Genomic DNA, 10,454 nt, shown 5'->3' with positions numbered 1-10,454 from the left:
GTATTCCCACAGAGGTCGCACATGCCCCAAATACAGAGGCAATATAACCTTTCTACCCCTACTCGGTATTCTCCTGTTTATACATCCAAGATCTCATGACACCATTTGGCCACAGCATCACACTGGAAGCTCATGTTCAGCTGATTATCCACCATGACCCCCAACTCTCCATGACCCCCAACTCTTTTTCAGAGTCACTGCTTCCCAGGATAAAAAGAAAAGGAGTACTTGTGGCACCTTAGAGACTAACCAGTTTATTTGAGCATGAGCTTTCGTGAGCTACAGCTCACTTCATCGGATGCATAGCATATCGTGGAAACTGCAGAAGACATTATATACACACAGAGACCATGAAACAAAACTTCCTCCCACCTCACTCCCCCGCTGGCAACAGCTTATCTAAAGTGATCCTCAAGTAGAGCCATTTCCAGCACAAATCCAGGTTTTCTCACCCTTCCCCCCCACACACACACATACAAACTCACTCTCCTGCTGGCAACAGTCCATCCCCCTTTGAAACCCCTCTTTATAATGAGGGGTTTGAAACCCCTCATTATAAAGAGGGGTTTCAAAGGGGGATGGGCTGTTGCCAGCAGGAGAGTGAGTTTGTATGTGTCCCCTCATTATAAAGAGGGGTTTCAAAGGGGGATGGGCTGTTGCCAGCAGGAGAGTGAGTTTGTATGTGTGTGGGGGGGGGGTGGGTGGGGGGGAAGGGTGAGAAAACCTGGATTTGTGCTGGAAATGGCTCTACTTGAGGATCACTTTAGATAAGCTGTTGCCAGCGGGGGAGTGAGGTGGGAGGAAGTTTTGTTTCATGGTCTCTGTGTGTATATAATGTCTTCTGCAGTTTCTACGATATGCTATGCATCCGATGAAGTGAGCTGTAGCTCACGAAAGCTCATGCTCAAATAAACTGGTTAGTCTCTAAGGTGCCACAAGTACTCCTTTTCTTTTTACGAATACAGACTAACACGGCTGTTACTCTGAAACCTTCCCAGGATAGAGTCCCCAGTCCTGCATTCTTTGTTGTTTACATTTGGCCATATTGAAATGCATATTATTTTCTTATGTCCAGTTTACCAAGCGATCCAGATCGCTCTGTATCAGTGACCTGTCCTCTTTTTATTATTTGCCACTTCCCTGATCTTTGTGTCATATGCATACTTTATCAGTGATGATTTTGTTTTCTTCCAGGCACTGATAAAAATGTTAAACAGAGTAGGCCCAAGAACTGATCCCTGCAGGACCCCACTAGAAACACACCCACTCAGTGATGATTCCCTGTTACAGTTATATTTTGAGACCTGTCAGTTAGCCACTTTTAATGTAAGCCATGTTAGCTGTATATTGCTCTAGTTTTTTAATCAACATGTCATGCGTACCAAGTCAAATGCCTTGCAGAAGTCTAAGTACATTCCATCAGCACTATTACCTTAAAGGTAGGCATGTGCTTTAGGTATTTCTTGAGTATACTTGGGCCAAATTCTGAAATCCTTATTCATTTTTTTACTCGGTTCTTACTCAGACAAAACCTTAATGAGTTTTGAATCATGACATTAGTATTTGTCCAGTTATCTTTAAAAGTAATTAGGGATGAAACAATAATGGATTCTCACACTGGTGACAGAGCATGTAAATTATTTAGACCTCAGTGGGGAAAGCCATATGACCCAGAAACAATCTGCCCAGACTTCCAGAGGAAATTAAGTGAATCCAGAGTGTGACGTTCTTTAGAAAATGGCCAAGAATGATGTTCACCCCACTGACAGCGCTTTCTATCCTAAAAATTCCACCCAACAAAGAAAAAAGCCTGAAACAAACCAGCAGATTAATACATATTTTTAAAAAATCTAATTCCTATCCCAAGCAGAGTTTTTATGCCATAAAGGGAGAATTGCCAGAAACCCCATGAAGTCCGCTAGAAACACCACGATTGCTACTGATTTTACAAGAAAGGTGCTCACATATTCTGGTTATGGGAAGCAGTATAAAATTGACAGACAGAAAAAATACCCATAATCCTTGAAAACAGTGTCAGGATGTAAACAGGTCACGGGCAACATCCTGAGATGCCAGCTACCAATGTTTTACATGAAGTTTACAATAAGGCTATACTGGTACTTTTGGAATTATCACAGCTCTTTTTTAATCCTTTGGCTAGTAGATGGTATCTACAACATTAGCATCTTTCAGCTGTTGCGATGCTGTGTCTTACTCCCAAACATTAAAGAGAAGTAAGGTTATATAATTGGTCCATGCTTCAATTATTTCTTTCAGTTATTGATTTTATACTACACTGAAAGCAGTGTTGTGGGCATTAACAAAAGTCACAGCTTTCTGATCCAGGTCAAGATTTTATCTTTTCAGGTGTCTTTCTAGCATAATCATCATTGATCTTTGCCATTTTTGGGGTACTGAAGATGGTTATATTTATTTTGCTTCCTAAGAGGGCTAGTAGACAAAACAATAACTTGGGTGTTCTCATCATTTGCCATCATTCACTGACTAAAATGTTTCTAATTCTAAAATGTAAAAGAAAATCAAATACACTGTATGAATACTTCAGAGTGCCACAGAAGTTCAAAAACCAAAACCCCTGATTATGGGGGGGGGGGGTTAGAGAAAATAATCCCATAGATGTTTCATAAACATGGAAAGGGAGTCATGGAAGGGGCTTTAGGGTACTGAGGTATGTGGGACTGGATAGGATATGAAAGGAGGAAGGAAGAGGGGACATAGAAATGAGGACAGGTGAGATGAGGGCCTGAAAGAGAAGTCATGGAATGGAGTGCAGGGGACTGCAAGAGTCATGAAAATAAGTAGTCAGTGATCTAAAGTAAGATAAAGAGAGTGAATGGACAAGACTGGGATGTATGGAGGGAAGATCAGGAGACCACAGGAGGTGAGGGTATGTGTACATGGAACCAGGGTAGATACAGATGGATGGGTTTGCTAGAGACTGGGAGGCATAAAAGGAGACATAGAAAGGTGAAGTATTTCAGTCACACCAAAACTGTCAACACTTCAGATTTTCCAGATATAAAACTTGAAGCCATGGAAGTTTTCTCTGCAGATATGTGGATAAAAGCTCCCCCTCCATTTCCCTCCACTGTCCATTACCCCAGAGACAACCTGTGCAAATTGGGGTGGGCGGGCGGGAAATGACCCCACAACCCCCGCCCTCCATGTGTTGCCTCTGCATGACCACCACCTCCACCAAGGCATAACTTCTGTCATCACACATACCTACTATGAGCCTGCCAAGTCTGCAGCTGGGGAACCTTGCTTTGATAGCTTCAAAATACCTGTCAGAGCAGGGATCCCCTCCTGAGAAACTTATAAGCAAACCTGATTTAGGCTCCAGTTCAGGAAATCACATGCATTTAAGTCTCGTTGATTTCTGTGGACGTAAGAATGAACTCGTAGCTTCCCAGGCCAGAAGGGATTACTTAATCTGACCTCTTGTAATACAAATCATAGAACTTCCCCAAAATAATTCCTAGATCATATATTGTAGACAAGCATCCAATCTTAAGTTAAAAATAGTCTGTGATTGTGGTCAGTCTTGGCAAAGATCGACAGTAGTTAAAGCATAAACCTTTTTAGGCAGTGGTCCTGCGTTATTGATGAGCGGACAATCTGCTGTGCGGACTCCCTTTAGCCCTTACAAAGTACAGCTATCCTATCTCTGTCATCTTAATCAATTTAAATACAGCCATGTGAGGACAGGCAGGAATGTAGAGGATTGCAGAGCTATGTGCATGGTCTAATTGCACTGAATCCCAGGGCCTGCTCCTGGCAGGTGCTGAGCACTCTTTTCCCACTGAAAGTGGAGTTAAGGGTGCTCAGCACCTAACAGGAGCAGCTTTGAGTAGGGGAAATGTGGACGAGTGTAGAGCCACCACTCTGGCCTCTGCACTGGCTATTACTTCTGTTCCTGCCCTGACGTTGGAGAAGGATGTCGCTTTTCCTTGGCCATGTGCAGCAAGCTGATGATTCTGGGCCATTGGAAGAGGCCCTGGGAGTGACTGGGATTGGGTGGCAGCCCTTGCTAAATTATTCCAATGGTTAATTACTTTCACTGTTAAAAATTTACACCTTAGTTCCAGTCTGAATTTGTCTAGCTTCAACTTCCTGCCATTGGATCATGTTATATCTTTCTCTGCTCAACTGCAGAACCCGTTATTAAGTATTTGTTCCCTATGTAAGTACTTCTAGACTGTAATCAAGCCATCCCTTAACCTTCTCTTTTTGTTAAGCTAAATAGATCGAGCTCATTGAGACTATCACTATAAGGTAAATTTTCTGATCTGTTAATTATTCTTGTGCCTCTTTCTGAACCCTCTCCAATTTATCAACATGCATCTCGATATGCTTAACTTCAAAGTTAGGCATATGCTTAAGAGTTTCTCCTAAACAGGATGCTTTCCTCAAATGAAGCCTTAAAATTGTGTTGCTCATTAAAAAATATAGGACGATCTTAAAAAAAAAAAAAGCTTTTATTTAAAAATAACATTACAGTTGAACATATGCTTCAATGGAATCCAGCGAACACCCCCAAAACAATATTACTTTCTTTATGAAAATTATTCAGATTCACATACTCTCACATTAAGAATCCTGAATATGAACAAATATGGAATGCAGACAGTTCCCACTGTCCCATCATTCTTTGCCGCTCACTAGTACTATCAATCCTATTGACTCCCAAAACGTAATGAAACCTACATTTCCCTCCCAAAACAGCAAATAAGAAAATCCCCATTCTCTATTCAAGGGACTTCATGGTGGAGGAGAAAGAATCCACAATTGGCAAATCCTGTTGGTACTGGTGTTCTGAAGAATATACTCAGCTAAAGTTCCCTAAACATGGGATTAGTGAGAAATGAGTAGGTGTTGTCATAGGAAAATACATATTCTAATCAACCTCCTCTTCACTCTCCCATCACTTGCACACGTGTGTCCGTGCACACAAACACACACTTATTTTGAGTAGTAAAGCTATCTTCTCCTTCCTGAGTTTTCCATATGGATCCCTACTCTTAAGAATAAGCAAATCCCAATGCACAAACTCATCATCTTCGCAAAAGCAGTGACTCTTGTTCCATCCCCTCAGTCATGGATCTTAAGGTATAAAAAGGGTGTAGCTTCACCTGCCCCTTTCTTCCTTCTGACCATTGCAGTTCAACCTGGAGCACATGCAGTACCCAGGACACTTCAAATATCAGCTTTTCTGCTTGTTTGGGTACTTTGTTTGTTTGTTTTGTTTTAATGTAGGCCAAAATTGTCAAACTTAAATACATAAAGTTAGGTGCCTGCATCCTTATTTAGGCATCTAAGTGGCCTGATTTTAGAGGTGCTGAGCATTGACTCTGATTAACTTCAGCCCTCATCATTAGGAGCTTGAAGTGCCTCTTCCCAGAATTCAGGAACAGAGGCATATGATTACTATAGTTGTAGATTTAATCTGTAATTTGACTATAGTTAGTCAGTTTTTTATTGTAAAAGGAAACAAAGTGTTTGATGCTTATGCTGTTGTGAGGCTAGTCCTCCTGGGCTGCTTACCTTTCCTTTATTTCAGCTGTGTTAAGACCTCGCCAGTATTTTTAACACTGTTCCACCACAAGACTTTGGGATCTAGATTATCTGGTGGACTCAGAAAAGCTGCATAGACATTAAAACTGGGAAGCGGGGGGAGGGGTGTGTGTGAGAGAGATATGCAACCAAAAATTATCTGGATCCAGCAGGGTAGAGGTGCCAAATTAAAGGTTTTACACTTCCTTACACCATGATGTGTTGGGGAACAGTTTGTTTTGGTTGGCTAGTAGAAAGAACACTTGTTTTCAATTTTGATGTTAGAATTTCTGGATTTGTGACAAGATTCAGTAGGATCTAGTTGTCAGATCTGAGCTATTGTGGGGCTATTGCACTGGAACACATCAGGGGCCGGATTTTGTAAGGTGCAGCAAAAATGACTAAATGTGTCCTCTGTTTAGGCAGTGGAATTTGAAAGTTTGGCAAAAAGTTGGCAGGATCCAGATTTTTGTATCACTGTTCCACAGGGTGAATCATGGTCTTGGTTTTGTCTTTGCACACTGGTTGTCTATTGAGGCATTAGCACTTGGGTGCATGGAATTCAAAAGTTATCCAGATGTTTTTTGTGTCACTTGTATTGGGCTGCATCAGGGTCTGGGTGGTCTTTTCTGTGTGTGCAGTCGGAGCAGCTCAACCTTTTGTCGCTGTGGCTAGTCCAGTTTGGAAGTTAAGGTACAAAAACAAGCAGGATCCAGATGGAGCTAGCTGTTACCTTTCTCCCCTCTGGCTGTATTTATCCATGGGACACAAGGTGGCTGAGGTAATATTTTTTTATAGTGGGACTATTAACTTCGGTATTTATCCATGACATTTATTTCCATTTCAGAACCAGAAAAGGAGGCGCCTGTCCCAAGCTGCCCCTGCTCTCCACACAAAGCACAGCTGGAATGAGTGAGGTGGCCAGCGCCCCACTGGCGCACAGCCCCAGCTCACTCCTCCCCAGAGCCAGGTGATTTAAAAACCCATCGCCAGAGATCGAGTCTCCCTCCCCAAAGCAGCCATGTTTGGCTGGAGACTCATTCCTAGAGCCCTAGGACCACGAGCACCGCTTCTCCCAGTGCATGCCCTGGGGACCACTCCCTCCTCGGGGCTCTTTGCCTGGCCCCTTGCTCTCCGCCAGCCCGCTGCGGCCAAGCTCCCCGGGGAGGAAGCGGAGGCAGGGGACTGGGAGTGAGTCACGCCGGGGAGAAGCGGGGAAACTCCAGCTGCTCGGCCGGGTCCAGCGCGAGTGGCAGGGCGCATGTGCGCTCGCTCCCTGCCTCCCTTCTCCTCCCTCCCCGCTCTCTCTCCCTGCAGGCTGGGTGCTGAAGTTGGGCGGATGGCAGCAAACCAGCTCCGCTAGGGACCAGCCGCACGAGCCCTTCCCCGGGATCGCTCAGTGCCAAGCACACGCAGCCAGGCGGGGGTGGGTAAGCCAGACCGCTGTGGTGTTTTTTATCATTATTTTGAACCTGAACCTTGTTAAATGGCACCAACATGTCTGCTGTATCCTGGTGCCTGGCTTAGAGAGACGGGGTGGGGTGGGGGTGGGGGGCGGCGGGGGGGAGAGGGAGTACAACTGCAAATGCATTCACACGGGGGGTGGGGGAGGAAGGTGTGTGTGTGTGTGTGTGTGTAGCGGGGCGGGGGGGGGGGGGGACAGGCGCGGTGACCCGGGGGCTAAGCTGCAAGGTGGGGTCCGAGCGAGTGTCGCTCCTCTCCAGTGATGCACAAAGGGGTGGGGAAAGGGAGCGCGGTGGCTCCACTGGGCTCCCCAGATATTGGCTCCTGGGCTGTGGCTCTGTGGAGCGATGCTGCTGCTGCTGGGCATCGGCTGCATCAAGGAATCCTGATCCGTCCGGGCCGGGGGTTCCTACCATGTTGGGGGAAAGGAGGGGGAATATCGTTTGCAGATATGTTTGGGGGGTTGTTGGGGAAGGCGGGGGGGGGGGGGTCGTACCTTTCCTCCTGACCTTCTCCTCTGGCTCCCTTAAGGCAGCTTCTCTTCTGGGCAGGGGAGTGGGGACGATGCACCCTTGCGTTTTGCACTGATTTGAAACCATCGGAGACCGTGGCCTTGTAGAAACCACACGCACCGTTTGTCTGGGTTCCTTGGAAATGGAAGTGATTCCCTGTAAGAGCTGAACAGAGGCATGTAATACAGTGCAGACTGCTGGCTGAGGGAAAGGGGGGAGGACGATAATAAAATAATAATAAATAATAAAAGGACGAGGCCCCCACTAAGTCTGTAGAAGCTGTTTCGGTGCAGGGCAAACGGAGAGGTGGCTCACAGGCACCATCCTTGCTGTTCATTATTCTGATGAGTTATGGATTTTCTTTCCACTCTCTCCATAGTCTTTCATGTCACCCACCCATCCTCCCCCCTCATTATTCTGCGGCATCAGCAGGGAGCTGGGGTTTGGCCGGGTTCTGCTCCCCCTGCCTTTCTCTCTGTGTGTGTGTGTGTGTTTGTGTGTGTGTGTGTGTGTGTGTGTGAAAATGTCGGAGGCTGGAGGAAGGACGGAGCCTATGGGGAAAAGCAGGCGGCTACAGATGGTTTAGAATGAGGCTCAGGAAGCAGGAGGCTGGTTAGTGGCGGCTAGCAATAGCGGATCCTTCCCGGCTGGCACCAAGTTATGAACAGCGCAGCGCGCTCAGCAGAGGGGCGCTCACAAGCCAACTCTCTGGCAAAGGAGATCAAGCCCACCGCCCTGAGCCCCTGGCGAGGACTTTCTCTGACACAGGACAGACACTGTACAGGTGCCCAGCTTCCTAAGGAAGAGAGCGCAAGAAAGACCCTGTCTGGAATGGTTCCTTTCCATTCGACATTGTTTTTGAGGGATTTGATTGTATTTAGCTCCTAAAATCCGGGATTAAAAACCATGAGGTCTTAACTTTATCACCAATAAAATCGCTAGAATATGAAGAAAACCAACAAGCTCTAGTTTATCTAGTTTATTTCCAGAGCGCTCATCACCATACTATCTGAGTACTGCATTATAATGAGCTTAGAACTGGCATCCCTATGTGTTAGGGTTTCCAGTATTGAGAGGGGATCCTTATCTTCCGCATTGCTAAGGATTTGGGCTAACCTGTCATCAGCTTTGCAGCTGGGATGCATATTATTATATTTACCAATACATACATACATAAACCTTGTTTTTTGTTTAGTTTATCAAGTGTTGGGCAAATGGATGAAATCCCAAATGCAATAATAGATTGCATTATTTTTAAAAAGCTGGAAAATATAAGTAGGTAAATTTATTAGCTGTTGATAGGTTTTATAGAGAAATAATAAATAACTCTGCAAAATGAATGCATACTACTGTCTATTTTTACAAGTTTTTAAAAGGAAGTTAATTCCTTATTCACATCAATGGAAGCTAGTGTCATCAGCCACATTATAAGATACATAATTAGTGTCATCATGAAAAATTGGCATCTATGTAAGTAAATGAATGGGAATAATCCATTGTTTGAGGTTTGTAAGAAACATTGTTACCTAAGATATTATTATTGCTAATAATTATTTATTTGAATTTCATCAGCACCCAAATGCGCAAGGCACCATCTATATATACAGGAAGACACAGTCCCAGCCCTGAGAAGTAAGATGCTTCTGAGCAGCAGAAATGGAAAATGTGTACTTAAAATATACATTAAGTGATTGTTGTGTTTATAAAAGGTGCTGGGTTGACAGCACTAGAGCCTAGCAGTGTCCTCTCCTTATAGATGCAAAGGCAATTCAGTCTCCCACTCTGCCAGTCCTTGGTCTTGCTGCTGAGACTACAAATAAGAATTGCAGTGATGAGGGCTTGATTGTGTGTGTGTGTGTGAGAGAGAGAGAGAGAGAGAGAGAGATGGACACAGAGAACTCACCTGAAATCATCAACTCCGTTCATAAAGTCTACTGAGCAGTCATTCAGTGGTAATAACTTTCCTTCTCTAATGATTAGACCAAATTTAGACCTGGCATCCTGGTAAAAAATCCCTATCCTATTCCTGTTATCTGAACCACCTGGTTCCTGGGAGCCTTGGGGAGGAGGGGGAGCGCATTGTTCTCCAACTATTGTTTTTGGTTTGGTTTGGTTTGGTTTTTCTCAAAAACTAATTTAAATGCAACATACAAGCTATATGGACATGGCTTTGTTGCTGATTGCCTTAAGTTATGGTTCATTGTGTGTAATGTGCATTGTTTGAAAAGTACGATAGAACTCTCTTACCAAAAGCAAGACAGCAGTGAAAGCCCTCTGACCTAATTGCTTCTACCAGAGAGTAGGACTTGAGTGAGGATCATGCATAAAGAGCAGTAGAATTGATCAGGCTTGCTTAGGAAAATGCTTGCCAATCTTGCGATAGGATCACAAGTAGGGGTGCTTCAATTTATCTCTCAGGAACTGTAGAGGAACAGGGACATCATGACCTACTGCCACATTATTGGAAAAGCGCTGTCAGCAGCAGTGTCCACATGACACTGGAACATGACTGTCGGCAGAAACAACATGGATGAGGCGCAAGGTAGTATAGCAGAAACTCATCTGAATGGAGGGTCCCTCCATAACAAATAAAACATTGATGCAGGATGCTGGAATACTCCTCTCCCAAGAGCTGAAGAGGAGATTAAAGCAAACTGCACACTAAGACATAGGAGAGAAGATACCACCTGATCTGAAAGTAAAGCCAGCTAGACACCAGTGTGGCCTGCCACTTCAGCAATAGCATCTGCATGTAAACTTTTCTTCAAGGTAAATATGGTGGCTTGAAAAAAATTCAGTGCTCCCTCTACAATCATCTAACATTAGCCTCTCCCCACTTCTATAACAAGCAAATAGGGCCTTGTCATTTATCTACTTTGCAGAGATCTTTGAATGTGAAAAATG

General features: G+C 44.5%; 1 protein-coding gene across 3 annotated transcripts in view; it reads left to right on the top strand.

Annotated features, from left to right (window-relative positions):
* Window positions 1-6,868: 6,868 nt before the first annotated feature.
* Window positions 6,869-10,454, top strand: part of RGS17 (regulator of G protein signaling 17) — an 80,715-nt gene continuing 77,129 nt past the window's right edge. For 2 of the 3 annotated variants that reach the window (XM_043543174.1, XM_037895014.2), the window contains exon 1: window positions 6,869-7,000. The gene's annotated coding sequence lies outside the window, so the exon portion shown is untranslated. Of the gene's footprint in view, window positions 7,005-10,454 lie in introns of all 3 variants that reach the window. The other variant, XM_043543173.1, reaches the window with a different exon arrangement.

This window comes from Chelonia mydas, chromosome 3 (genome assembly GCF_015237465.2).
Source record: "Chelonia mydas isolate rCheMyd1 chromosome 3, rCheMyd1.pri.v2, whole genome shotgun sequence".
Classification (NCBI taxonomy): Eukaryota; Metazoa; Chordata; order Testudines; family Cheloniidae; genus Chelonia; species Chelonia mydas.
The sequence above is the reverse complement of the archived record's forward strand: the minus strand, read 5'-3'. Positions and strand labels throughout refer to the sequence as shown.